The sequence below is a fragment of the Dipodomys spectabilis genome, unplaced genomic scaffold, assembly GCF_019054845.1.
Source record: "Dipodomys spectabilis isolate Male_0828 unplaced genomic scaffold, ASM1905484v1 ptg000136l, whole genome shotgun sequence".
Taxonomy (NCBI): domain Eukaryota; kingdom Metazoa; phylum Chordata; class Mammalia; order Rodentia; family Heteromyidae; genus Dipodomys; species Dipodomys spectabilis.
In genome coordinates, this window is record NW_024870813.1 from 10,461,480 (window position 1) to 10,478,766 (window position 17,287).

General features: G+C 43.7%; 1 protein-coding gene across 2 annotated transcripts in view; it reads right to left on the reverse strand.

Moving 5' to 3' along the window:
- Samd8 (sterile alpha motif domain containing 8) overlaps positions 1-15,563 on the reverse strand; it is a 52,240-nt gene extending 36,677 nt beyond the window's left edge. The window contains exon 1 of one of the 2 annotated variants that reach the window (XM_042690328.1): positions 15,448-15,563. The gene's annotated coding sequence lies outside the window, so the exon portion shown is untranslated. The remainder of the gene's footprint in view (positions 1-15,447) is intronic. The other variant, XM_042690329.1, reaches the window with a different exon arrangement.
- Between the last annotated feature and the right edge of the window lie 1,724 nt (positions 15,564-17,287).

Here is a 17,287-nt window from a genome sequence, read left to right on the forward strand (position 1 = left end):
TTCACAACAGCATCATTTGTACATTTTTAATGTGTAAAATAATATCTGAAATATCCTACAATATGTGAATAAACCAGTATGTGAAGATGGAATATTATTACTCAGCAGTAAAAATGAACTAAATAAGCCAGGCACCCATGGCTCATGCACGGCCTGTAATCCTAGCTACTCAGGAGGCTGAGATCTGAGGCTTGAACTCTGGGCTTGGGAGCTGTCCCTGAGCTCTTCAGTTCAAGGCTAGAGCTCTACCACTTGAGCCATAGGACCACTTCCAGTTTCCTGGTGGTTAATTGGAGATAGGAGTCTCACAGACTTTCCTGCCCAGGCTGGCACTAAACCATGATCCTCAGCCTCCTGAGTAGTTAGCATTACACGCATAAGCCACTGGCACCCCACTTCTGAGATTCTTATTTTTTAATCAGAGAAAAAGCTGGCAGTGAATCTGTGGCTAAAGTAGTGGAATCTTAGCCTTGACAAAAAGGAGCTCAAGGACAATATCCAGGCTGAGTCTGAGTTTGAATACCAGGACTGGCCAAAACAAAGAAGAAAAAAAGAACTACTGATACACACACTAACTGGGATGTAAGTATCAGGGCATTAGGCTGAGGGAAAAGGGCCAATTTCAAAAGGTCACATATTTTGTGATTCCCTTTTGCAATACTCCCAAAGTGACAAATAGTAGTAAATAAAGATGGAACAGATGAGTGGTTGTCAGGATTAAAGATGGAGTGTGCCTAAGGGTATCTGGTAACTCTAAAGAGATAGCACAGAGAGATCCTCATAGTAATGGAACACTTTGTATCTGAACTGGGGCAATAATTCTATAGATCTACTCATGATAAAATGTTACAGAACTATATGTACACACACACAGTGAACCATAACCAGTTTCTTGGTTTTGATACCATATTATAATTATTTAAGATATATCAGGCTTGGAAGGTGGCTCAGTGGTAGAGTGCTTGCCTTGCATGCATGAGGCCCTGGGTTCAATTCCTCAGCACCACATAAGCAAAAAGAAAAAAGCCAGAAGTGGCACTGTGGCTCAAGTGGTAGAACGCTAGCCTTGAGCTGAAGAGCTGAGGGACAGCACCCAGGCCCAGACTTCAAACCCCATGACCAGACCCCCCCAAAAAAAACAAATAAAAAATAAATAAATAAGATATATTATATATACTATAGGAAACTGAATGAAGGTATATGAGATTTATGTAACACATTGATAATGCCTGTAAATCTAGATTTCAAAAGAAAAAAGAAAAAGACTTCTTTAAAGAAACAGAATATTTTTGTAATCATAGCTAATCTGGAGGCTGAGCTATGAGGAACACAATTTGAAGCCAGCTGGGCAGAAAAGTCCATGAGACTCACATCTCCAACTACAAGAGAAGGCATGAAGTGGAGTTGTAGCTCAAGTGGCCTTGATTGAAAGTTGAAGGAGAGAGCTTGAGGCCCTGAGTTCAACCCCAGTACCAGAGTCTGTCAGTCTGTGTGTCTGTGTCTACACACACACACACACACACACACACACACACACACACACACACACACACACACACACACACACACACACACACACACACACACACACACACACACACACACACACACACACACACACACACGGGTTCACGCCACCAGGAGACAGAGATCTAAGGATTGTGGTTCAAAGCCAGCAGGGAATGAATGTCCATTGAGTCTTATCTCCAAGTAACCACCAGAAAACAGAAAACAGGAAGTAGCACTGTGATTCAAAGTGGTAGAACAATAGGCTTGAGGTGAAGAGTTCGGGGACAGTACCCAGGCCCCAAATTCAAGCCCCAAGACCAACCAAAAAATGTGTGTGTGTGTGTGTGCGTGCGTGCGTGCATGTGTGTATAAAATTTTTGTTGTTGTTGTTGTTGGTCATGGGTCTTGAACTCTGGGCCTGGGCGCTGTCCCTGAGTTCTTCAGCTCAAGGCAAGTGCTCTACCACTTGAGCCTACAGGGTCACTTCCCGTTTTCTGGTGGTTTATTGGAGATAAGAGTCTCACAGACTTTCCTGCCCAGGCTGGCTCTGAATCCAGGTCCTCAGGTCTCAGCCTCAGAGTAGCTACGATTACAGGCATGAGCCACTGGCGACCGGCTATAAAACTTTTAAGTAAATTTTAGCAGTAAGGTACTTCAACTCAGGAGCCTGGCATGCTACCACTTGGGCCATTCATTCCTATCAGCATTTTGCTGACTAACTGGAGATAGAGTCTCAGCTTATCTCAGCCTCTGGAGTAGCTAGGATTACAGGTGTGAGCTATCGCATATGTGTATATTTTTTCTTTAATATATGTACTTTGAATTTAAAAAATTAACCATGATACCTGTCAAAAATGTCCTTAAAAAGGGGGAAGAGGGGCTGGGAAGGTGGCTCAGTGGTAGAACGCTTGCCTTGCATGCATGATGCCCTGGGTTCGATTCCTCAGCATCACATAAGCAAAAAGAAAAAAGCCAGAAGTGGCGCTGTGGCTCAAGTGGTAGAGCACTAGCCTTGAGCTGAAGAGCTGAGGGACAGCGCCCAGGCCCAGAGTTCAGGCCCCACGACCAAAAAAAAACACCAAAAAACAAAAACAAAGTGAGGATTTAAGGGGCTGGGAAGGTGGCTCAGTGGTAGAGCGCTTGCCTTGCATGCCTGAGGCCCTGGGTTCAATTCCTCAGCACCACATAAGCAAAAAGAAAAAAAAAAAGCCGCAAGTGGCGCTGTGGCTCAAGTGGTGGAACGCTAGCCTTTAGCTGAAGAGCTGAGGGACAGTGCCCAGGCCCAGAGTTCAGGCCCCACGACTGGACCCAAAAAAAAAAAGGGGGGGAAGAGGGAAAGAAAAATAGGATTAATATAGATAGGGTAAATTTGTTCAAAGTGCATTATGTGTATGTTGTAAACATATAAACATAATTATATTATAAATATGTATTAATATAATATATAATAGTCATATAATATATAGTAAAATATAAATTTAATTAACTTATGCTCATAAAAATGCCAAAAGAGAAAATAAAGTACCAAAACATTCCCAGATACTTTTGGGGTGGGCTTTTACTCTACATTAAAGATTTCTAAAATCTTATTATACGATGACTACATAATACTAATTAGAAAATGATTTTATTTTTTATTTTTGTCAGTTGTGGGGGCTGAACTCTGGGCCTGGGCACTGTCCCTCAGCTTTTTAGCTCAAGGCTAGCGCCCTGCCACTTGAGCCACAGTGCCCACTTCCACCTTTTTTCTGCTATGTGGTGCTGAGGAATCGAACCCAGGGCCTCATGCATGCAAGGCAAACACTCTACCACTGAGTCACCTTCCCAGCCCTAGAAAACGATTTTTTTTTTTTTGCCTGTCCTGGGCTGGGCTCAGGGCATGGTTGCTGTCCCTGAGCTTCTTTTGCTCCAGGCTAGCACTCTACCACTAGAGCCATAGCACCACTTCTGGCTTTTTCTGCTTATGTGGAGCTGAGGAGTCGAACCCAGGGCCTCATGCATGCAAGGCAAGCATTCTTATCACTGAACCACCTTCCCAGCCCGAGAAAACCATTTTTAAGAAAATGAAAAATATAATTTCTTACTGTTTGAAGTAAATTATCCTTAAATAGATATAAATAGAAAATTTTAAACTTTCACGTTTACACACACTGAACAAAATATAAAAGATATCAAGGTAAAAAACCATGAAGTCCACAAAAAGATCTGATTATAGCTCCAGCTCCATCATCCATTAATAAATGGACTTTGAAAAATGGCTTAACCTTTACACTATAAGGAGTCAAGAGATTATAGTTATCTGCAGTTTTAAGCACATCATGCTTTGTACATCAGTAGGACTGAATTCTTTCACTATCAGAACTGGAAGTGACTTAAGAGATCTAGCACAAGGCTGGGAAGGTGGCTCAGTGGTAGAGCCCTTGCTATGCATTCATGAGGTCCTGAGTTCCATTCCTCAGCACCACATAAGCAAAAAGAAAAAAGCTGGAAATAGTGCTGTGGCTCAAGTGGTAGAGCGCTAGCCTTGGCTCCCAGAGTTCAGGCCCCACAACCAGACCCCCACCCCCCACCCCCCCAAAAAAAAAAGATCTAGTACAATTCTTCAATTTACTAATGAAGAAATCTAGGTTAAAACTTAGGTCACACAGTTGATGTTTAGAGAACTCTTAGTCCGGCTGGGAAGGTGACTCAGTGGTAGAACGCTTGCTTTGCATGCATGAGGCCCTGGGTTCGATTCCTCAGCACCACATAAGCAAAAAGAAAAAAAAAAGCCAGAAGTGGCGCTGTGGCTCAAGTGGTAGAGTGCTAGCCTTGAGCTGAAGAGCTGAGGGACAGTGTTCAGGCCCAGAGTTCAAGACCCCACGACCAGACCCCCCCCTCCCCCCAGAAAAAAGAGAGAACTATTAGTCAACAGAATCCAGTATGAAGCCCAGAAGGCCTAGAAGTTAAAGAGTTCTAGCTCTGGTTTAAAGTGTAGATGTACCAACCTACACACAGCTGTGTCTCCTTTGCAAAAGTTTTGGAATCTACTTGGTCCTCACTTTTCCTTTTTTTTTTTTTGGTCAGTCATGGGGCTTGATTTTGAGTCACCATGCCACTTCTGGTTTTCTGGCGGTTAATTGGAGATAACAGTCTGATGGCTTTTTCTGCCTGGGCTGGCTCTGAACCACGATCCTTAGATCTCAGCCTCCTGAATAGCCAGAATTACAGGTGTGAGCCACCAGCACCTGGCATTTTTTCTTTTACTTTGTTGTCGTTGTTAGAACTCAGGATTTGTGCTTGCTAGTCAGCATTCTACCACCTTAGCCACCCTGACTGCCCTTTTTGTGTTATTTATTTATGCTGATCCCGGGGCTTAAACTCAGGGCCTAGATGCTGTCCCTGATGTTTTTTGCTCAAAGCTAGCACTCTGCCACTTGAACCATAGCTCCACTTCTGACTTTTCTGGAGTAGTTAATTGGAAATAACAGTCTCACAAACTTTCTTGCCCCAACTAGCTTTGAACCACGATTCTCAGATCTCATCTTCCTGAGCAGCTGAGATTACAGGTGTAAGCCACTAGCATCCAGCAGTGTGTTGGTTATTTCTGAGATATAATCTCCCTTTATGCCTGAGCCACAAGTTGGATTGCAATCACTTACCAGTGCTTCCCCAAGAAGTGGCAATGCCAGGTGTAGGACACAGTACTGGAATCTCAAGTACTCTTTTGGCTCAGCTTGGCTGGGCTGGAACCATGATCTCCTGATCTATATCTCCCAAGTAGCTAGGACTACAGGCTTGAGCCACCTATCCTAGTTTGTTCTCATTGGCTTGATCTGTAAAATGAGAATACTAGTGCCTATTTCAAAGGCTTGCTGTGAGTTTTATTTTTATTTATTTATTTGGGTCCGGTCGTGGGGTCTGAACTCTGGGCCTGGGCGCTGTCCCTCAGCTCTTCAGCTCAAGGCTAGCGCTCTACCACTTGAGCCACGGTGCCATTTCTGGCTTTTTTCTTTTTGCTTATGTGGTGCTGAGGAATGGAACCCAGGGCCTCATGCATACAAGGCAAGTGCTCTACAACTGAGCCACCTTCCCAGCCCCTTGCTGTGAGTTTTAAAGGAAATACATCAATGAATTTACAATAATGCTTGGCAACTGGAAACTGCTCAATAACCACAAGCTGGCATTGCCATTGTAATAAACTCCTTTGAGCCAAGAGCTGATGGCTCACTCCTTAGTTGAAGCTTCAGCACTAGCACAAACAAAACTCTTCTGTCTGGGGCTGGGAATGTGGCTTAGTGGTAGAGTGTTTGCCTAGCATGAACAAAGTCCCGGGTGAGATTCCTCAGTACCACACAATCAGAAAATGTCAGAGGGGTGCTGTGGCCCAAGTGGTAGAATGCTAGTAGCCTTGAGCAAAAGCAGCTGAGGGACAGTGCTCAGGCCCTGAGTTCAAGCCCCAGGACTGGCAAAAACAAAATAAAATAAAAAACTCTTCTATCTGCTATACAACATTGCTACAGGCTTGAAATTATAGTCATATATCAATAAACAGTCATAAGGCAAGAGAAGCTAAAAGCCTGATACCTTTAGGCTTATAATAACAAATGTTAAATCACATATAAGTTTTGCCTAAGATTAAATTTCATCAAAATGACTGTAATAAACTAATATAAACTGAAAGGAGAGTAATACATGACTCCAATTATTCAATGTAGAATCCTATACATGGACATGAGTTTCTCATATTATTTATTTACTATAAATTTTAACTGAATAAAAGTATTTCAACAGGTGTATATCACTAATGATCAATTTTTTTTTCCTGTGCTGGGGCCTGAACCTAGGGTCTCATGCATGCTAGGCAAGTATTTCACCACTGAGCTAGATTGCCCAGCCCTCTCCATTTTTAAAACTATGGCACACAGGACCATAAAAGCACAGGCAAAATAGATAACAGGATTTATTAAACCAAGAAGCTTTTCACTACAAAAGGAACAATAAAGTGAAGAGACAATATGAAGAATGGCAAAAAAAAATGTCAAGCTATTTATCTAACAAAAGACTACTTATCTAGGGGTTGGAGACATGACTCAGTTGGTAGAGTGCTAGACAAAGAACAAAAGTGTCAGTTATTGGTGGCTGGGAATGTGGCTTAGTGGTAGAGTGCTTGCCTAGCGAGCATGAACCACTGGGTTCAATTCCTCAGTAGCCATAAACAGAAAAAGCCAAACTGGTGCTGTGGCTCAAGAGCACTACCTTTGAGCACAGAAAGGCTCAGGGACAGGGCTCAGTCCATGAGCTTAAACTCTAGGACCAGCAAAAAAAAAAGTGTCAGGTACCAAGTTTGTTCCATTGCCAACCAATAAAAAAAAGGGGGCTTCTATTCAGAATGAGGAACTAATAGAACAATACAATTCAAATCATCAACTTTGAAAATTGACAAATGACATTAGACTTCACAAAAGGAGAAATTCAAATGCCCAACAAATGTGTGAATAAAATGTTCAACATTATTAGTAAATCAAACTCAGAATGAGGTTATCATCTGATCCCTGTCAAAATGGTTATCAAACCCAGGTAACCAGTGTCTCACACCTAGTAACCCTAGTTACTCAGGAGGCTGAGATATGAAGATAGCAGTTTGAAGCCAGCTATAGCAGAAAAGTGTGTGAGACTCTTCTCTCCAATAAATCAGTAAAAAAACAGAAGTAGAGCTGAGGCTCAAGTGGTAGTGTTAGCCTTGAACACAAAAACTCAGGGGTAGTGTCCAGTCTGAGTTCAAGCCCCAGTAGAGGCATATACGCACAAAAATCAAATAATGTCCATAATCAGGCACACTATTATGTACCTATCATCCTAGCTGCTCAGGAGCCTGTGGCAAGAGGATTGCTTGGATGAAGGAATTTTGGGTTAGTCTGCACAACACAGAGAGACTGGGGGTAAAGGGGTATTCTATCATTTGCAGCAACATGACTGGAACTGGAGACATTATATTACATAAAATAAGTAAGACACAGAAAGCCATCATGTTATTTCTCTTATGTGGATGCCGTAAAAAGTCAATCCAACTGTAGAATAGGATTATCTGAGGCTGATAAACATAGGAGGAAGGGAGGAGAGAAAGAATGGGTACCAATACTAAGTTGGATCAAAGTAGTAAGTTCTGGGGCTAACAGTGTAGCTCAGTAGAGTGTTTGTCCACCATGTGCAAGACCCTGTCCATGAGTTCTGAGGAAGGCTTTAAGGATGTAAGGATTTATACTAATTAGGTGATTTCAGAATGTGCAGACATTTCTATGATTAGGAATCTTTCCCCCCCTTTTTTTTGAGGTAAGATCCCATTACGTGGGCTGGGAAGGTGGCTCAGTGGTAGAGCGCTTGCCTTGCATGCTCAAGGCCCTGGGTTCGATTCCTCAGCACTACATAAGCAAAAAGAAAAAAGCCTGAAGTGGCGCTGTGGCTCAAGTGGTAGAGCGCTAACCTTGAGCTGAAGAGCTGAGGGACAGCGCCCAGGCCCAGAGTTCAGGCCCCACAACTAGACCCCCCCCCAAAAAAAGATAGAAATGCTAACTACTTTGATTTGTTGCACAATATAAAATCATCACTGTACCCCACAAATATGCATAGTTAAGATAACACATTTTAGAAAGAAAAATTAAAAATTAAAGTATAAGTATATATAAAAGTATATTAAAGTATAAAGTATATATAAAGGTATGTACACAAGAGAAACCAATTATATGTTTTCAAACCCATAAAAAGAACATTAGAAATTCTTATGAGGCTGGATGCCAGTGGTTTACACCTGTAATCCTAGCTACTCAGGAGGCCGAGATCTGAGGATCATGAGTTAAAGCGAGCCAGGGTAGTAAAGTCCTTGAGACTCTTTATCTCCAATTAACCACCAGATAACTGGAAGTGGTGCTGTGGCTCAAGTGGTAGAGCGCTCGCCTTTAGCTGAAGAGCTCAGGGACAGCACCCAGGCCCAGAGTTCAAGCCCTACAACCAACCAAAAAAAAAAAAAAAAAATTCTTATAAAATCAAAAAGTAAAAGCCAACCAAAAAAAAAAAAATTCTTATAAAATCAAAAAGTAAAAACTAGCCAGGCACCAGTGGCTCACACCTGTAATCCTAGCTACTCAGGAGGCTTAGATCTGAGGATCATGGTTTAAAGCCAGCCCAGGCAGGAAAGTCTATTAAACTCTTATCTCCAATAAACCACCAGAAAACCAGAAGTGGTCCTGTGGCTCAAAGTGGTAGAGTGCTAGCCTGGGTCAGTGCCCAGGTCCAGAGTTCAAGCCTCACAACTGATCAAAAAATAAAAAAGTAAAAACTACAGGGCCAAGAATATGGTAGAGTGTTTGCCTAGCATGCATGAAGCCCTGGGTTCCATTCCTCAGTACCTGGAAGTGGCATCGTGGCTCAAGCCTTGAGTAAAAGAAGCTCAAGGATAGTGCCCAGGGCCTGAGTTCAAGCCCCAGGACTGACAAGGAAAAACAAAACAAAACAAACCTACAATGTAGTAAGATAAAGCTTTAAGTTGCTGCATCTAAATCTTGTAGTAACTCGGTAGTTTATAGTACTTTGGACTACTTATCTTTTTTTTATTCCATCTAATTTATTTTTTGGCCAATCCTGGGGCCAGAACCCAGGGCCCCAGCACTGTCCTGAGCTTCTTTTGCTCAAGGTTAGCACTCTACCACTTGGGCCACAGAGCCACATCCGACCTTTTCTGTTTATGTGGTACTGCGGAATCGAACCCAGAGCTTTATGCATGCAAGGTAAGCACTCTACCGCTAAGCCACATTCACAGCCCCCATCTAAAAATTTTTTTTTGTTTTTTGTTTTCTCTTTCTGCTTATGTGGTGCTGAGGAATCGAACCCAGGGCCTCATGCATGCAAAGCAAGAGCTCTACCACTGAGCCACCTTCCCAGCCCCCCCCATCTAAAAATTTTTAACCCTAAATGAAAACATGTTTTTGTGAGCAAACATAAAACTATTCTTTCTATATCCAAAGTTCAAAGATAACCTTACTTTTTCCTTACTCAGCACAAGATATTGTTTCAAAAACATTTAAGAAATCTGCAATAACAAATGGTTCCAAAGACTGAGCCAGTTCTGCTATCCATTTCTGACACTCTTTAATACTGATTTCCTACTGTTGCACATTTGAAAATATTAAGTTCCCGTTGCACATTTGAAAATATTAAGTTCCCTCTTCTGTTACATTCTCTTGGCTGTACTTCATTTCTGAGACTTTTTTTTTTTTGCTGTCCTGATCTCTTATGTCTACTACTCAAACACTGCCACCTACATCAAAGAACACAAATCTTTTTTGGCTCCAACTTACCTTCAAACTAAGATGTCCACTATCAGTGGTAATTCCACACAAGAGCCAGAACTGTCTGAACTCAATGAGTAAGAATCTTAACAGATACCAGGCCCTGCTTGCTCACATCTGTATCTTAAACTACTTAGGAGGCTGAGATCTGAGATCAAAATTCAAAAGCCAGCCTGGACAGGAAAATCCCAAGACTCTTATCTCTAATTAACCACCAAAAAGCTGGAAGTGGGCCTGGGACTCAAGTGGTAAAGTACAAGCCTTGAACTAAAAAGCTCAGGGACAGCACCCAGGCCCTAAGTTTAAGCCCTAGAACTGGTGTATGAGCACGTGTACATGCACACACACATGCACATGCACGCGCTCATACACACAACACAAATCTCAGAAATCACTGCTCACTTTATATACTCAGTTATACCGAAAGTTTTCACATGACAATCAAAATTTAGTGATGGCTCCTGGTCTGGTCCCATGCCACAGCACACTAGTAAAAAAGAAGTGTAAGCCAGGTGTCAGTGGCTCACACCTGTAATCCTAGCTACTCAAGAGGCTGAGATCTGAGGATCACAGTTCAAAGCCAGCCCGGGCATGAAAGTCTGTGAGACTCTTATCTCCAATAAACCACTAGAAACCGGAAGTGGCGCTGTAGCTCAAGCAGTAGAGCTCTCCCCTTGGGTTTAAGAGCACGGGGATAGCGCCCAAGCCCAGAGTTCAAGCCCCACGACTAACAAAAAACAAAAACAAAAAACAAAAAAAAAGTCTACAAAATTCTAATGCTTACTTCAATGAGTAGGCTAAGCAGTCTGACATAATGATGGGTAAAATTATTATTTTTAAATAATCTTACATCCCTAAAACCCAATCACATAATGGAAAACTATAAACTGGCTCAAGTCTTCATATTCCATTTCCTACTATGATAATATAGTGGGTTTGAGTTTGGAAGGAAACAAAAGAATGTGTGCTAGATTTTGCTTTCAAGGGTAGAAATGTAAGACAGGAAACACTTCCATCTTTTAGTTAATGACCATGCTAGGTACCCAACTACTAACATTACATTTTACATCAGGCTTGGAAATAAAAACCTTGAACTAAGTTTGAAGCTAGCCTGGGAAAACAAATCTGAAAGACTCTAATCTCCAATTACCCAACAATTAGCTGGATGTATAGCTCAAAAGGTAGAGTGCTAGAGGCAAAAAAAAAAAAAAAAAAATTGTATGAGAGTGGAAGGCCTAGAGTTTCAAGCCCTGGAATTGAGTGCATGAGCACACAGACCCACATCCACAGAATAAAATCTTAAAGTAGTAGCTAGTTAACATACCTCTCCCTCCCCAAGTACTGGAAACAGAACACAGAACCTCTTGCATGCTATTTTACTACTGAGTTACATTCTCAGCCTAATAGAGCATTATTATAAGACAAAGTAATAATATTACAGCCCTGGGGACATGAGAAATTATATAGGACTCTGGACACTCATACACAGTGAAATCAAAGTATATAAAATATTTATCGAAATGAACTCCAGGAAATGGAAACAAGGGTTTTATTTGTATTTCTTTGGTTGGTCATAGGGCTAGAACTCTCTGGGCCTGGGAGCTGTCCATCAGCTCTCCAGTTCAAGGCAAGCACTCTACCACTTAAGCCACAGTGCCACTTATGGTTTTCTGGTGGTTTACTGGAGATAAGAGTCTCACGGATTTTCCTGCCTAGGCTGGCTTTGAACCATGATCCTGAGATTTCAGCCTCCTGAGTAGCTAGGGTTACAGGTTTGAGCCACGGGCGCCTGGCTAGGTTCTTTTTTTTTTTTTTTTGTCGGTTGTGGGGCCTGAACTCTGGGCCTGGGCACTGTCCCCCAGCTCTTTAGCTGTAGACCAGCACTCTACCACCTGAGCCTCAGCCCCACTTCCGGCTTTTTCTGCTTATGTGATGCTGAGGAATCAAACCCAGGGACTCATGCATGCAAGGCAGGCACTCTACCACTGAGCCATCTTCCCAGCCCCGGTTATTTCTTAATTGTTATTTTTCCTTTCTTTTTTGTCTTGTTTGTTCATTGATATGTCTTTGGAGAATAAGAGGGGACACAGAAATGGAAGGACAAAGGGTGAACAAATGCAGCAGTAGTACCCACTAGACACTGTTGAAAATCAACTTTACAACTTGTAAGTAGGACGGGAGGGAAAAACTGGGTGAAAACAAGGGAAGGAGTGATATTGTCCAAAAAGAAATGCAGTCATTGCCTGACTTATGTAAAACCTCTTTATACCTTTATAAAAATTTTTAAAAATATTATTCAAATATTCACGTTTTAAGTTTCTCAAAAACAGTGCTCAAATTCCAATTTAAAAAAAAAACACATGAAAACCAAAAGAAAGGGGTTTACAACCAACTATGGAGTGAATAAGTCTATGCAGACTGAAGAGTATGCTACTGACATCTAAACCAACTTTTGTGTTTCCACAAGTTCTGTCATTATAGTTGTAATAGCTGCTTCTGCCTTACAAAATGTACTTTATAATAATATGGATTATCTTTTTTATTAAGAACCCTTGAAGCCGGGTGTTGGTGGCTCACGCTTGTAGTGCTAGCTACTCAGGAGGCTGAGATCTGAGGATCGAGGTTCAAAGCTAGCCCGGGCAGGAAAGACCAGGAGACTCCTAGCTCCAATAAACCACCATAAAACCGGAAGTGGCGTTGTAGCTCAAATGGTAGAGTGCTCACCTTGAGCTGAAGGACAGCGCCCAAGCCCAGAGTTCAAGCCCCACGACCAACCAAAAAAAAAAAAAAGAACCCTTGAGAACTGACAAAGGGAAATGAAAATATGATAATCATTAGACCTGCTAATCTATTAACAGTTCTGTCTTTAATTTTGCAGTAACACTAAGATGTTACCTTAGTAGAGTCTTAGTATTTCATGCCAACATATAGAGCTAAGTATGGCATTCCAGTGATAAAAAAGCAGAAACATAAGCAGTGATACTACGTGAACTTCTTCAACCAAAGACATTGATTAAGGAAGGGAAGTTAACCTTTTGATAACTTCAAAAAACAAAGCTAAGAAGTCACCTCTCCTCTAACCCAATATCATGATAGTCTAGTTACATAAACTAATAGCTGCTTGCAATCAATATATTATCATCTTATTAAGATTAAACAGTAAATACTTAGATTACAAAGTACTTGATTAAAAGTTTGTTTTGAGATGACCAAATTTATAATGAGATTAAAAAGTTGTAAAAGTTATGAGATGTGGCTGAAGTCTTCATGGAGTCAAGGTATTATAATTCAACAACTACAAAAGGAAATTATCTTCTATTAGTGAACATAAAATTTTGCAATCACTATTTTTCTTGCACACTTACGGTTTGGGTACTGTGTTTTCTATAAAAAGCAACAGTGTACTCATCTGTCCCCATTCTTTTTGCTCCAAACTACATTACTTTACTAAAAATATTCGTATAAAACCTACAAAATAGCACTTGAATACTGTCAATGTCTCTCAAACTTTTGTGTGTGCGCGTGTGTGTGTGTGTGTGTGTGGTGTGTGTGTACGTACTTTTTTTTGTTGTTTGTTGGTCATGGGGACTTGAACTTTTTTTTGTTGTTTGTTGGTCATGGGGACTTGAACTCTGGGCCTGGGCGCTATCCCTCAGCTCTTCAGCTCAAGGCTACCACTTGACAGTGGTGCTGATACCACTGTCAGCTTTTTCTGCTTATGTGGTGCTAAAGAATCAAACCCAGGGCCTCATGCATGCAAGGCAAGCATTCTACTACTGAAAGCCACCTTCCCAGCCCTGTGTATGTACTTTTTAAAATAGGGATTGTAAGGGTGATTACAGAGGGGTTAGAGTTACAGAAGTCAAGAAATGAGTATATTTGTTGTTGGACAACATTACCCTTTCCCTCAGAGGTCTCTCCCGGTTTTTCCCTCTGGTCCCCACCCCCAAGTTGTATAGTTCATTTTCAACATACTGTCTAGTGAGTACCAATACTGCATTTGTTCATCTTGATCTGTGAGAGGAAGTTCTGGCAAACTCCTGGAGGGCAGTGTTTTCCATTCTAGATTTACGTGCCCTCTTAACCCAGCACTGACCATACTTTTACCCAGTGGCTATATATATGTGTCATCTCAAACTGGGAGGGATCACCATCATTTGTATGCCCAAATTCATTTTAATAATTTGAACTTGGGGTTATGGATATATGGATTGGGCTTGCACTTGTTAGGCAGGTGCTCCATTACTTGAATCAGGCTTTTTGTTTTGTTTTCAAATAGACTCTCATTGTTATCCCACACACATACACACTGGCCTGGACTGCAATCCCGTTTTTGCTTCCCAGATGTATCTGGAATGAAAGGGGCATGACACTAGGCCCAGCTTTGCAATTCAGATGGTCTCTTGAACTTTTTGCTTGACTGGACTCAGAGATCCTACAAATCTCTGACTCCCAAGGATTATGGGTGTGAGCCACTGTGCTTGGTCTCCAGTTTAACTTTTAATTTTTTTGCCGGTCCTGGGGCTTGAACTCAGGGCCTGGGCACTGTCCCTGAGCCTATTTGTGCTCAAGGCTAGAGCTCTACCACTTGAGCCACAGTGCCACTTAGGCTTTTTCTGAGTAGTTTATTGGAGATAGGAGTCCCACATACTTTCTTCCCCGGGCTGGCTTCGAACCGGTATCCTCAGAGCTCAGCTCCTGAGCAGCTGGGATTATAGGCCTGAACCACTGGCACCCGGCCTAACTTTTAAAACTTAAAGGAAATTCGTAAGATCTTTTCCAGATTTAAACATGTCTAATACTTAAACTTATTTAAGAAGGCACAACCAAAGAGTACATCCTTAGAAGAAATCTGAATGACATCTTTTATTTTCAAAATCACGCCACCTTCTTCAAATCTCACTTCCTCTGTACTACTCCCCACATTCCTGTAGGCAAATCAGCGATGAACACGGCTCCTCGTACTCCGGATTCTTAAAATGATCCACCGGTTCACGAACAAGAAAGCCTTATAGTCTAAGCACTGAACCCTAGTAATCTATCACGCCTTGAAAATGCCCAAGGTCCTAAATTAGATCCCCAAACGCTCCTTTTCTCTCTTGCCCATATTTCTCTTTTTCATTGCTTCTCAGCCCTTTAGGCAGGCTTCTTCCCATCCCGCAGCCACTCCTCCTTCCAATCACCCCAAATCCTTGCCCACCCCAACCACTACCCATCCCCGGTTCCGGGACGACCCCAAGCCTTGAGGCCAGCACCGGTCCCGGGCCCGCCCTCACTCCCACCGCCACGGCTCGGAGCATTTCCCCGTCAGGGTCCGGACTCCCGTCGACCCCCGACCTTCCTTCTCTGCGCGGCTCGCAAACGCCCCAGGCCGCGTCCGACCCCTCCGTCCCTGCGGACCCCTCGCCCCTCTCCTGCGCCCTCGGCGTCGTCTGTCCCCAGGCCGTCAGCTCAACCACCTCCACAGGCTACAGATTCCGTTCTAAGCGGATTCGGGGCTCCCGCAACCGTCTCCCCCGGCCCGTCTGGCTCCACCCCGGACCCCCCCCCGCCCTCACCCTCGGCGGTCGGCGGACCCCCCCCCCCCCCCGCCTCAGTCCCGGCGCCCGCTCACCTCCGCGGCGGGAGAAGGGCTCCGGGGACCCAGCACAGGGTCCGCGTCCGAGGCGTCCGAGGCGCCGTCGGAGTCGGGGGTCCGGGGCTCCTCGGAGGAGCGCAGCGCCTCCAGCGGCGGGGGCGGAGCCCGGGGCGGGGAGCCCGAGGGCCGGCGGGGGCGGGGACGGAGGCGGCCGCGCGCCGGCATTGCGCCAACGCCGTCAGCGCCGCGCCGGCACCGCTCCAATCCCGTCAGCGCCGCGCCAGGCAGCTGCTGGGGCCGGACCGGAACTGCTTCGGGAGGAGAGGCTTAGGGGCAAAGGGGCGGGGCAAAGACCGGAAGGGACTCGGCTCCAAACTGCCTGAGAGAACTGGGGAAAACCGGGCGGGGGGAGCAACGCGGTGGGGGGGCGGGGGGGGGGGGGGGGGGGAAGGAGAGAAACGTACTAGGGCGCATGCGTCAAACCATATGCCTACCCTGAAGAAGAATAAAGGGGTCACGGAGCCACAGGATTGGTAAATGGTGCTAGGGCCTAGGAAGAGGTTATTCTGATTCCTTCAGAAGGAGCTAGCTTCTCTTCAAGAGCCAATCACCAATGATTATTATTAACATTTGCTGCCCCTTGACCCTACCAGTGCCTATGCTCAATGCTTTGTATCTCTTTCAACCCTACAAAGTAGATAATTCAGTAAGATCAAGAAGCATGCTGCCTGACAGATCACAGTTAATATGTGACCAAGCTAGTATTGCAACCCAACTCTACCGTGAGAACCTAAGGTTTGCATTCTTCAAATCTACCCAACCAGTAAAGATATTCTCCCAACCCAGGCTGGGCACTGGCAGAAACCCAAGTCCACAGCCAGCAGCCCATCCTTGACTATCTCCCTAAGCAGGGCAGGATCAACTTTGGTGGATCTGGATGAGGTGGGAGAAGGTTCTGAGGTAGGTAGGGATGACCTGGGGTCTTTCCCCTCAAGCTGTACTTAAGACCCAAGGGCAGTGGGGAAGCCTGCAGACTGAGGTTCACATCTCTGGGCCCTTTGAAGTGAGAGAACGAGAGTCTTTTTTGCTGATAATGATCTCTGGCAGATTGACTACTCGACCTTTTTTCCTTCAGTTGCTCCTGATAGTGTTAAGTATATTAGAGGTGCTATAGGTCTTTGTGACAAGAGCACCTGTGGTCACTGGCTCTCTAATAAAGACTCCCCCAATTTGACCTCTCAAAATTGGGAGGTGGCTTTTCTGTTTCTCAGGACTGAGTTCCCATGCAACAAGAAGAGAACAAAAGCTTTTATAGGCAGAAGCATCTCCCTCCCACCCTGAAAACATTTCTGATGTCAGGCCTTTGGGATCTCAAATTTTATTTATTTATTTATTTTATTTAATTAATTTTTTTTTGGTCGGTCGTAGGGCTTGAACTCTTGGCCTGGGCGCTGTCCCTGCGCTCTTCAGCTCAAGGTGAGCGCTCTACCGCTTGAGCCACAGCAGCATTTCCGGTTTTCTAGTGGTTTATTGGAGAGTCTCACAGACTTTCCTGCCCGGGCTGGCTTTGAACCGTGATCCTCATATCTCAGCCTCCTGAGTAGCTAGAATTACAGGCATGAGCCACCGGCGCCCAGCTCAAAATTTATTGTCAGTGCTCACCTCTTTTATTTGATATATAAAGCACCTTTAGCCTTCTCTTTTGAGATATAAGACGCCATTATAAGGGCCAATGTTCAAACCTTTCCCTACAAACATATGGAACCTTTTAGATGCTTTCTTCCATGTTACATTTCTCTGGCTTTTAAACTCTGAAAACTTCCCCTGAGCTATGTAATCCAAATATTTATCCAACAAACATCCAGTCCCCATTCTG